The sequence below is a fragment of the Cyanistes caeruleus genome, chromosome 15, assembly GCF_971803275.1.
Source record: "Cyanistes caeruleus chromosome 15, bCyaCae1.hap1.1, whole genome shotgun sequence".
Taxonomy (NCBI): Eukaryota; Metazoa; Chordata; class Aves; order Passeriformes; family Paridae; genus Cyanistes; species Cyanistes caeruleus.
The window spans coordinates 5063806-5076045 of record NC_141715.1 but is presented as its reverse complement, the minus strand read 5'-3'; the positions used below and the strand labels follow the sequence as shown (position 1 = coordinate 5076045).

General features: G+C 41.8%; 1 protein-coding gene across 4 annotated transcripts in view; it reads left to right on the top strand.

The window, feature by feature from the left end:
• The window catches only part of SGCD (sarcoglycan delta), a 301761-nt gene that overhangs the window by 20998 nt on the left and 268523 nt on the right, over positions 1-12240 (top strand). The window contains exons 2-4 of one of the 4 annotated variants that reach the window (XM_086851996.1): positions 6515-7475; positions 9215-9394; positions 10029-10150. The exons of the other annotated variants lie outside the window; for them this stretch is intronic. The gene's annotated coding sequence lies outside the window, so the exon portion shown is untranslated. The remainder of the gene's footprint in view (positions 1-6514; positions 7476-9214; positions 9395-10028; positions 10151-12240) is intronic. 4 annotated transcript variants of the gene reach the window in all.

Sequence of the window (12240 nt, the reverse complement as noted above, 5' to 3'; positions counted from 1 at the left end):
TGGGCAATTCTGCTGTTTGGTTTATAATTTCTGCTTGAGACAGAACACAGTGTTCTAAACCACATCCACCGTCTGCTTAAACCAGTGCTGTGAAGAAACATTTCCAAAAGGAGCATTTAAAAAAAAAAAAGGGAAGGGGAAGACATCCCATCCTTGCAATTACTCAGTGCCTGTCTGTACCCTGTGGGGTGGCTCAGGACAGCTGGCAGTTTGTTAGCAGCTACACTGATCATAAACTGAAGAGGAATGGACATCCTTGAGCCAAGAGAGCAGAACTGCAAGTATGTTTATTTTCGGAGGGATCATAATGCCAACTGGCAGAGCAGACTTGGCTAGGTGAAGGGTCTGGTGCAGCTGCAATAAAACACAAGGATACTGAATTTAGCAAAGGAGCAACAGGAATTATCACTGGTATTGTTGCTGGGCAGTACAGATACAGTCTGGCATTTTATCAGCATAATCTTAGTTTCAATTTAATGAATAAAATTTAATATAGGGAGCTTCAAATAGCTGGTGCTGGATTTATATCCAGAGTGCAGGTACATTTAATTTCAGTAGGTGCATTATGCTCTTCCTCATTGTTTGTGTAATTTGAATGTTAACTGTTTATCCATCAGGATTTGATCTTTCAGATCATTTCTCTGGCATAAATTATATGTTATATTTTCTTCCTGTGTAAGACTCTCCTCAAATAAAAACATGGGTTAGTTTTTGAACTCCTGGTTAAATGCCTGGATATGTCAGATGGGCAGAATTTGTGCAGTAGCTCAAGACTGGAGTCATATTGTAAATTTTTATTCTTATGTTTTGTCAGTAATTTGGGCTTGGCTGTGGTCAGTGCAGGTCTGCATGGTGCGAGGCTGATGGTGACATGCTGGCAGCGCTCTTTGCTGTCCAGATGAACGGGCATGGCACAGCCCACTGCCGGTGGGGAATGGGAATTTGCCATCTCTGGTGTTGGGAGGTGTTCCTGTGCAGGCTGGTTTAGGGATGCATGTCTGGGATTAACTGGAGAGCAGCTCCAGTCATGGTGCACATGTCACAAGCTGGCTCTGAGCTGCTGCTTGAATCTAGTTCAAAATTCACAACGGTTCTGCAAGGCTCTAATTCTCACCCATTTCCCTGGGTGCGTTCCTCTGCAAAATTTTGTATGAGCTTGCTTCCCTGAGTCAGTGGAGCTGAGCAGATTGCATGAGGATGAGACACCTGGCTGGATCTCCTCCAGAGAAAGAGGGCTGAATCCTGGCAAAGTTTCCCATGTCTTCACCAGGGAAGAGTGTTGGATGCTCAGGGGGTTTGCTGCAGTTCTGACCCATCCTTAAAAAGGATAGTCAGAAATAGAAAGAATCTGCTCATGCACTGGAATCCCAAGCAGAACAACTGCACTGCCCGAAAGAAAGGAGAACTGCAGACCCTGAAGGTAGGGTGGTAATTTTTAGGAAGGATAACCAGCTTTTGTGTTAGCCATCATCAGCCCAGAGGGGAACAGGTTTTGCAGTTCACCTCCACTTCAGCCACTAGGTATCAGCGTATGGATTTAATTGTAGTTCAGTTGATGAGAACATTAGGTAACTGAAGAGCCTGTAGGTACAGCTCACACATTTCAGGTTGAAAGAGCACCTTCTGTAAAATTCCCACCTAGCTGTTCCTACCTGGCAAGTTCTATAAAAATATTTTAGACTCTTAAAGACTTCACAGTGCTCTTTATATGTGAGAAAATTTCTTTAAGCAGACCATTTTCCTAATGATGGCTACTCTATGGCACTCTGCTTTCAGTTCCAAAATGTACACGGCTCAAAAACTGCATTTTAACTGTATTTCACATGTTTTAAATTGATTGTTGGTACCTTTGAGCATTCTGGAAAAAGACTTTCTCTATAGTGCAGATAGGGAGGAGAAGAAAAATGCCTGATAATGAAGCATTCCTGTGAACCCAGTGACAGTACATGGTGTCTGGTTTTGACCTCTTCTAACCCACATCCCTGTGCTTTTATTTTTCTTTTAGATTGTCCTCTTTTCTTCAGTAAAGCTCATCACAGGAAGAGCTTTGGAGGAAATCTCTTTTGTAATGCAGATCTTTGAGTGGAGGGCTGGGAGGGAAGTGGTGTGGGATGTGTGCCATAGTGGAAGATGAGCACTGGGTTTATACCAAGCCTGCAGTCCTTTTTAACCCTATGAGTTACTGGGTTTCAGAACTTGGTGCATGTGGTTGTCATCCTTGTGTTTAATGTCTCAGCCTGTGAGAGGTTGGAGATGATGTATAATTGATGATTATACATGATGATGATTGTAAGGTGGATTTTCCCAATGCAGTTACTGCTCTTGCTGTTGTACTGGCAGCCGTGACAAAGGTTTTTGTGTCCTTGTGCCAATTCTTGTCCTGGTGCACACTGAGAGAAGCTTGCTCCTGTTGTGGGATGTCCATGGGAGAATTTGTGGAGAAGAGGCCTTGCCCAAAGCTGGCTATTGGCAAAGCCCCTTCCATTAGAGAATTCACTTGTGCTGATAACTGTGGGAACACGGAAGAACATCATGGCCAGAGAGCAAAGCCCCTTGAGTGAGAGAGTCCCTGATTTCCCACGAGATGTACTGGATATACAGCTGTCCTTCAGCCTGACAGCTCCTCTGACAGTGTACAGTGTTTCCAGCTTGGTGAAGGTGCAACTGCTGCATCTCCCAGAGTCACTGCTCAGGGATCAGTCCCAGGGAGGGGAGGAGGGACATCTGGTGCAGATATCTGTCCTTGTGTAGATCCCAGCCAGAGGTGATCCCTCCTGTGCCTTGTGTTCCACCAAGATCTTTTTGTTAGTGCTGCACTTTCATTCCCTGCCTTTTAGCACGCTTAAATCAAATTAAAGGCAAGAGCAGAGTTCCAGCAGACTTCTGGTTTAGGTCTGGTCCTTCATCATTTACAGTCTAAAATGCCCTGTAGGAAACTAATGCTTTATGTAGACCAACTGCAGTCCCATTTGCTACACAGATAATAATAAACCCCGAGATTAGTGAAGGTTCTTTTCTGAATTAAAATATCACTTTGGGGAAAAGCTGTCTTCACTTGCTGTTGTGCATAGTCAGTGTCTTTTCCAGCTTGGATTGCTGCCAGAGCTCTGGTTTAGCGCCTTCTCCTGACCGTTTACAGGTTCTTATTAGTGTTGCTTGGGTTGTGCAAGGAGAAACTGCAGAGTGCTGTTTGAGGAGGGTGGGATTAGTAAATTGTAGTAAGAGACTATCCAGCATGGGTCTGATTTAATGGGACAGTACTGAGAAATGCAGTAATTCTTGAATTGTGGATTGCTTTCTTTTAAATGCTGTAGCTGTGCTAACTTGTTATGCTAAGAATTCCTTCTTCCCCCTCTTTTTGTTTAACATGTTATAGATATTAAGTACAATTTTTGAACCTAGATCCAGTTCAGTGTAACAATTCCTTGGACGAGTATCTGGCCTCTATAAAAAAATAAAACTGTAAACCTATCTTGTGCTGTTTGACTTGTAAACTGGCCTCACACCTCCGCTACTTTCCTGGATCTTTACCCTGCACATTGCAGGCGCTGGTACAATCCTGCACATCAGATTGATTGACTTCTTGGAGATCCACCTGCATTCCAGCATATGGAACCAGCACCTTTTCATTTAGGTGGCAGTCTTAGCTTCAGATGAGGGGAGGCTGTGACTTCAGAGCCAAATGAGTTGGAGAAGCTCTTTTTTAGCATGTACAGAATTAGTTTGATTGATCATATTTGACACCAGTCAGGGAAGAGAGAGGTATTCAGGCTGAGAGAGCAAGAACACATTCCAAGTTGATTTTCTCTTCTGTATACTCTGAATATGATGAATATTTTTTCCCCTCAGCTGTCATAGTCTTCTAATAAATGCTTTCCCTCCATTACATTTTTAAAAATGAGATTCTCTCTGTAACAAAATCCACAGTTTAAAAATAACTTCTGTGATGTACTTTTATGGTGGCAATTTCAAAGCCTGTGGAGAGGGTGCTGGAAGATGCTTCTAATCTAATAATGAAATGTGTATAGCACACATGGAGAAAAGAAGAGTAGCTGGAATCAGCTTATTTTTCTTTTCTTGTTTTCTTGCTTCTTCAGCTATTTTTGGTATCTTCTCCTTTTAATTGCAGGATGGAGTGAGGAATGTAGAATTGTAGCTGTCAGAAAAACTAGAAGAAAAGGTCTGTTTCCATGATCTTGCAGTGTCTTCTATTTCAGAAGCCTGCTGGAATCACTGCATCCTCATTTCAGAAAAGCACAGCATAGTCTGCTTCATCTCAAACTGCTGTCAACTGTTTAAGCTTTCCTTTCCGCAGCTCTCACTCAGAACATGTTTTCAGCTCAGCTAGGGATGTTATTACTAACTGATGAACAAACCTGAATACTGAACATGGCAAACAATTGACATTTTTAAAGTTAATCATAGAAACTCTTCAGCAGCTGCTGAGGCTGCTCTGGATGCTGATACCCCGTCTGATGGCAGCAGTGAAGAGCCTGTACAGCTCGAGATGAGTGGCTATAAAATGGCAAAAAAGAAGTTTTATTTTCATGACACTGTCATCATTTGTGTGGAGCAGACTTTCTTGACTGGAAGACTAACAAGACACATTTTGCTAATACCTGCACATTCAAAGCGCTGTAGTTTGAAGAATTCTTCTTGCACAAAGCTTAAAGTACCACATTAGTAAGAAACTGTCCAACTAATTGAACAAATTGCATCAACTATGTTTTATTTTTTCTTATTTTCTCATTTTGATGTGTTTCTGGAGAAAGAAATATGACAGATAACTGCTTGGGCACAGTAGGTGGGGGTTTGTGGGCAACTTGTAATATTTGGGACGAAGAAAAAAGCCATTGCTGCATTTAGAAAGGCAATTCATTTAAGGGGAATTAAGCTTCTAACCCAGCTTTTTTTCCCCCTAACCCAAAACCAACCTTTTATTTCTGAAGCCTTGCTCGATGCCTACAGTGCAGGCTCTGCAGTGCCTGTCACCACTCTGTGCTCTGCTGACCACAGCACTGACACCTGGCCTCTGGGCCTGTTTTCCTGACCCAAATCTAGCACTTTACTTTTTGAATAATTCAACATATCTTCTAGATGTAGGTGTTGAATTTTTCTCATTTTCTCCCATCTGCAGGAATGGCAGAATAGAGTGGGGGAGTCCAGATTCCTTTCACTCATCCTCACAGTTTGTGGTGAGACCAGTTCCATGAAGTGGCAAGCTGAGATTTTTCTTGAAAACAGAATTTATGTTGGTTTTGCTGCTGTGACTTGGTCTGATTTCCTTTAGCTGAGTTACTGTTACTTTGCAGGCTCCCCCAGTTCTCCTCTCAGTTCTTCTCTCAGTTCTTTGGACTATGAACTTCTCTTTTGCTGAGATCTCCCCTCAAATACGGGATGTTTTCTGCTGGGTGAGGTCCCTTAGCAGCTCCCTGCCAGCTCTCACTGTGCTGGGAGCTGATGCTGCCTCTGGGGCTCTGGGTTTAAGTGTTGTTTACACACACTCAGATCTGCTCAGCCTCACAAGTGTGAAGAGGAATTGAGGGGGTTACACTTGTGCTTGACAATGTGTGTTTTTAGTGTGCACCAAAATGAGCTGTTTCTCTCAGAACAGGTGATGTCAGGACACAGACTCTTAGAAATCCCAGTATTTTATAGTGTGGCCATTTCCCCCTTAATTGTCATTTCGATGGAAACTGCCCTGTTTTGAGAAAAAACTTTATTAGTGACCCTCTTCCAGTATTGTGTAATCCCTTTATCTGTATTAACTTCCATCTGCTGAGATGTTTGAATAGTATTTTGCTGTAGTAACTGGAGTGGTGATAAGACAGGAGGTTTTTAGGTGAAGTTCCAAGTGGTTTTTTACCTTTCACAGAATCTTGCTCGGTGTGAGGGCTAAGGGTGTTTAAGGAAGCAAATGCATTTTTCAACTGCCCCATTTTTACTTTTAGAAGTGTTTCTCTCAATAAAGCAGTGGACTGTACATCTATTAATAACATCCTTACATGGAAACAAGTGTTCAGTTACACCTCAGAGAGGACAGATCAGCTTTTTTGAGGTTTGCCTCTTCCTGTGAACTCTAGCACAATCTGATTTAATTTGTAACAGCAAAGACTTTCAGTGGTTAATTACACCTTTGAGGTTGTTAATATATTCAATATTATTTAAGAGCTTAAATACCCAGAAGGAGCTCAAGTACAAATCCCATGAACCCCCCAAAGGAAAAAATCAATATGAAAATCATAAAGCTTTGTCTTTGCCTTCTAGAAAATAGTGCTTTTGCTGTACTTCTACACATGTCCTAAATTATTTTTTACATTTAAAATTGATCACTTTAGTAAAGTCCTCATGTTGCCAAAAAGCCCCAAAACAAAAACCAAAGAATGACATCAGGGTAGCAAATCTGAGGGTTTAATATGTATTTCTGAACCTGAAGTTTTATAATTCAACATATGTAAGTTATTTTGTGCTTTTTTTCCTTTTTTTCCACCTTATTTTTTCCCTTTTTTCCCAGACTGAGCATCTTTATTCAACAGCTGCTGTCAGAGCAGGATTTGCTGAACACTTTCAATAACAGTGACACTATTTTATTTCTGCCCTGGTGTTCTGGGACCATATCTTGGTGTTTGAGGCCACATCTTCCAGGAATTTTATACAAGGAGCAGCAGAAAAGAACACTTATCTAACAGAGCCACAACTTCACTGTCAACTATAAAAGAAGAGCCAACAGATTCTAAGTTAGATTAAAAGTCAGCTGTGAACAGAGGCAAATGCTCCCGTAGGCACAGGGCATCTCTCTGAAGAGAAATTGTTGAAAATGCAAATGGCTGAAAGAGAGTTCAGTGTGATTGCTTTGTGTTTCACAGGCCCTGTGGTTTTGTGTGCCCCAGGTCAGCTCTCAGGAGATGAACAGCCAAGATTTCTGGTTTCTGGAAGACCTACAGCAGCTTTTCACATGCCATCTTCAAACTCCTCCCGTTGGCTTTGCAGGCAGAGTCACTCTGGTGAAGGATTCCCTCAGGGGCCTGGGTAACAGATATGGGCATGGTCCCCTCGTGCAGCCTGACAGCACAGGGCAAATACTAGAGAAGAAAGAAAATCCACTTTTTAAAAATTATTATTATTTTTTCTCCAAGCTCAGAGCTGTCACATTAGCTCTTCCAGTTGTAAAGGCGTCCTTGACGGGACAGCGCATCTTAATAATGCCAAACATCATCTTCACCATAGCTCTTCCAAGTAGGCAGGGGCTCATAATCAGTTCAGACTCCATTGGGAGGCCATCAGCTGGATGAGGAACAATTGACCTTTCAGGAAGAGCTGTACAATTAGAGGCAAGCTAGATAGAAGAGCACACAAGATAGAGTGAAATTGGAAAGCAGCATATTTGCATCAGATAAGAACCAAGAGGGTGCTGGGACATAGGTTCTCTCCATCTTCAGGCAGAGAAAATGCATCCAAAATCTACTTTTCAGGAGGTGAGTTCACCACAACTGTATGACCAGAAGAGTGTGATAAAATTAATGACTGTCTTCCTCCAGTTTGATGATAAATCCACGTGCCAGTGGAGAAACCAGTCACACACACACACACACAACTCCAGTCACACACACACCCTCTTCTTACTGGTTTAACTTGACAAAACAGTCTCCTATGTCGCTGCTTCACATCCAAGGCAATCTAGAAGTTCACAGAAGTTCACTGAAAATTATTATTCAATTTTGTGCCTCCTCTTTGCCTCTCACTTCTTGATCAGAGCACAGCAAATGAAGATAGATTTAAGGAGGATGAGCATGAGGAGATCAGAGTGAAAGTGCAGGAAGCTGAAATTTGGAGTCTTCAGTTGAGGGACTCTAAGGTTTGGCATGATGTAAAGGCCAAAATTCTCTGACCTGAGCAGGGGTCACTGATTTTGTTCAGAGGCTGTTGTGGTTCTGAGCTGGAAAGAGGAAAGGCAGGAGAAGCAAACAGGCAGCAGAGTGTCTTCCTGATAGGCAAGAGGATTCCACCAGCAGTACTTAATGAGCAGAAAAATCATTGATTAGCTTAGTAGTGGGCAGACTAGAGAAGAAAAGTTCTTTAAATAAGACTTAGAGCAGCCTGTTTGCAAGATGCCATTAAAGCCTGTCTGGTGTTTGATGCTAAATTTGAAGAAAGAAAAGGAAAGGAATACTTTGAAGCAGTGGTCTGGTGCCTTGAAAGATTTCAAGTCAAAGTGGAGAGGCAAAGATGGAGAGAGGTACACAAATACTATTCATGACATTTTATCCCAAAATGTCAAGTGCTAAAGCTGTGGAAATATGCTTGCATGGTAGGTGCAGCACTGCATAATTGAAGCCCCATTAGAGTTAAGGAAATCTGTACTTTCTGGCCTTTATTTGTTTAAAAATAAAAGCTTTGTCAACACTGTATGTACTGCTGAGTACACATGGCACTAAATCTCAGTGCAACGTGCCGAGGTTTCAGGGATTGAGCAGAGATGTTCCCTATGGCACCTTTCCCTTTGATCTCAGAGATTGACCTTTGGCAGCCTTTGCCCTTATTTCACATCTGTCCAGTCCTTTCCTGAATTCCTGGGTACAAACACTGATGCCTTTTTGCTCTGAAACCAGGGAATGCATGTGTTTAGCTGGTATATGTAAAAAATGGTGAAAATGCTTGTCTTTATCACTGAGAAAATGTGCATCACTGAGTGTTGAACTGTCCAGGAATTCTGGAAGCGTCCTAGCTCAGTGATCTCTCCCAGAGACAAACAAGTCTCTTCCTCAGTTCTTTGGTATCCCACAAAATCGTGCCCACATCTCTTCAGGAGTGCCCTTGAGAGAGTGTGGCCTGGAAATTGGTTCTGGATACTTCCCACCCACTCATGTTTTCCCAAGCAACCCCCGCACCACTCTTGGCCAGAAACTCCCCTCCAGAAATGTCGCTGGGCTGTCGGCAGGAATCCCATGCAAGGGAAACAAACATGTGGGACAAACGTCCCTGCTATTGGAGGAAGGCCTATTTGTGTCAGCTGCATTAGAAAGATTGTTCCAGAACAGTTCATCCATGTGTAAAGTTGCCCCTGTAATTCTGCCAAGGCTGAGGAGCTCAGGGAGATCTGCTGGCAACAGCGCCAGCGGCTCTTTCATCCACCCAATTTTTCTGAGGTGCTGGAGGTCAGAGAGGAGCAGATATGTAATTTGCCTGTCTGAACCAGTTCTTCTTCCTTGTTTAGTGTAGCTGGAGAGTTTTTGTGCTGTGAACCAAACTTCCAGGAGCAAAATATCGATACTGAAGAATTTAAATGGCAGAACCCATCTCCCCACCCTGCAGTTTGCCTCATGTGGATGAAGATGAGGAGAGCACTTGTTGCAGGCTCTTCCCTTTGGAAGCTCTTCAGTGTTATAAATCACAGGTACACTTTGCAATGGGCCTTCCTGGTTATTTGCCTTTAGATAATTACACACCATGGGCTATTTTTTCCCTGTCTTTTTGAGGAAAGTACTGTGGGAGTTACTTTGGTTTCTTTGAATTTGACCTTTGTCAGTTTTGGAGGAAAAAAATACATTTTCTGTTAGTCAAAGTAAATTAGGTGTATTCATTATAGCAACTCAGAGGATTAAGCACAATTACTGGGGTTTTTTCTTCCTCAAGGTAATGATTTAATTGCTTTGATTTTGTTTTGTTCATATCCTGAGGAAAAAAAATGATGATAGTAGAAGAAAATGCCTTTAAATATTCTTTTCCCTACAGTGTTTGCTTCTGTATGCCTGGCAGAACTGGCCTCATGTTGACCTTGTCCTTCTGGTGCTCTCCTTAGGAATTTCACTTCCTAAAATTTTAAGGCTTTGTGTGTGTTTGTTGGTGTAGGGGTGTGTGTGTATATATGCAAACACACAAAAATAAAATACGCTATACGAACATACATAAATATATGTTTATATAGAACTATTTTTATGTGTGTGTGTCTATATACGTACATACGCATATAAAAATAAAATAAATGCTGGCTTTCCCTTTAACTTTGAAAGTGTTTTGTTTTCTTTCAGCTCCAGCAAACTGGATTGAATTACAACTGAATTGAATGCACTTCTATAGCACCTTCCCCCAGGGATCTAAACCAATTTTCTCACCATTGCTAAATGCTGAACTTCCCTTGTACCCTTGCAGAGTAAGTAGGATGCTGCTATCTGTGCTCTAGGGTAGGAAAATTAGGAAAAGTGTTGAATGCAGCATACTGGAAGAGAAAGTGATAAGATATTTAGCTCTTGGTTTTGAATATTGACGTGTGTTCACACAGTCATACTTCTCTGGGGGAGTGAAGCCTCAAAACGTGTAACCTTAATAATGGAAAAGGAAGGGGAATATTTATCCCTGTAGCACTGTAACTGTGTTTGGTCAGTGCTGGGCACAGCTTTGGGATGGAGTAGGGACAAACAGGTAAAATCAGGAAGGAACAGTACCAGGTGTTTTCGAGAAATATGGAGTGTGTTTCTGACTTGACCCCTGTTCTGTTTTAGCTTGACCAAGCACTGTGGGCTCCAGCTTCTGAAAAAAGGCACTTAGAAGTCAATTCAGGTAGGAGAGGGGAAGAAAACAGCTGCAGGTCTCAGGTGCTGTCCATTGTAACCCCTGGCCAAGGCAGGGCTGCCAGCGAGCGAACTCTGCTCGTATGCCACATCTGATGCAAAGGGTTCAATATATGGTGACAGGGACAGAAGAGTTGCCTCCCAGAATTTGGGTTTTTTTTTCAGTTTCTTGCACGGCCATTCTGCGTGTTTAACAAACAAAGGGGAGAGTGTGATGATATTCACCATCCTCTGGTGATTGCACAGTGGTTGTGTTCCTAATAAACTGTAAAAAGAAAGCTGACTGCAGGAAGGTTGGTGGCTAGGTTAATATACACTGTAGTGAAGTCATTTAAAATAATCCAAGCAAAGAAAGAAGATTTATATAAAAGTACATTTCCATTACTTGTGCCTCTGGCACAGTAATGTCTCAGCTAGCATAGCAAAAAGCTAACAACATTATTCTTGTTTCTCTTTGTAACATCCATAGCCTTTAGTACTGCTTTCCTTTGTTAATTTTTGAAAGACTAGTTGTTAATTAAGAGACATATTTGACTCAAAGGCAAGTCTTGACTGAAAAGAGCTCTGAGAACATGGCAGGAGTCTTGTGTTATGGGGTTTTACAATTATTTTTAAAACAACATCTAATTTTGAGCATGTCAATATCCAGTTAAAATTTTGATGAGTTGGATGCACACTCCTATAGATGTTTTCATGGCATTTGATCTCTTTCTTAGCTGGAACAGTAGGGCAGGTCTAATTTTTGGATGGGTGAAAGAAGTTCACTTTGAAGCAAGGAAAGCAGAGTTAGGTTTCTGTTTCCTTCCTACCATTTTTTCCCCAGAAGATTCAAGATCAGTCATTGAACACCACAGGTATGGCAGCACATTTAAACCCACTTTCTTTTACGTTTTTTGTAAGGGCTTAGTGCCTGGTGAGCATGGAAGTAGAGTTACTGCTTAGCAAAGTCTGGCTACTGGCTTTGGTACTGAAATAGAAGCAGCTTTCTTCTAAAAATCATCCCAAAGGGCCAAGACTAAAGTGTTTTGTATTCCCATTACATTGAATGGAAATTTTTCCTTACTAAGGAGTTTGGCTTTGGGATTGCTTAGAGAGCCAGACACTTCTTTTATGTAGGTCCATTAATTTCGATTCTGCTAAATGCGTATTCCTAATTGCAATAAGTCAATGTACCTAAAGAGATCAGAGAAAGGAACAGATCCAGAAGGGGGAAAACTTGTTACTGTGTGCTTTGAAGCTGTGGGATTGAGTGACCACATCGTCTTGGCTGTGACTTTCAGATTGGTAAAGTGAATGTATGGCTTTTAAGAGATACATGGTATAATTATGATTAATCAGGGCCCTTCATTTTGCATAACTTTCAATTCTGCAGTCAAGGCTTGTGTGTATAATGAATGTTTTTTATTTTCTTTCTTCTGCAACTTATCTTTGCTGACTGCACCTCTTTGCTCCCTGATGTCTGCAAGCTCTAATAAATTGAGGAGTTTAGGCAGATACTTCCTTAGGCAAGAGCTCTCCCTTGGCTGGTGATGTTGGTGAGACCTGCCTAGACTATAAAAGGCTCAGAAAAGGGGACAAGCTTTTGGCTGGAAGGCATAAGGGAAGTGTAACAACTTTTACATCCCTCCTTCATCTCTTTTCTTGGATATTTAATTGGCATTAGGAAACAGAG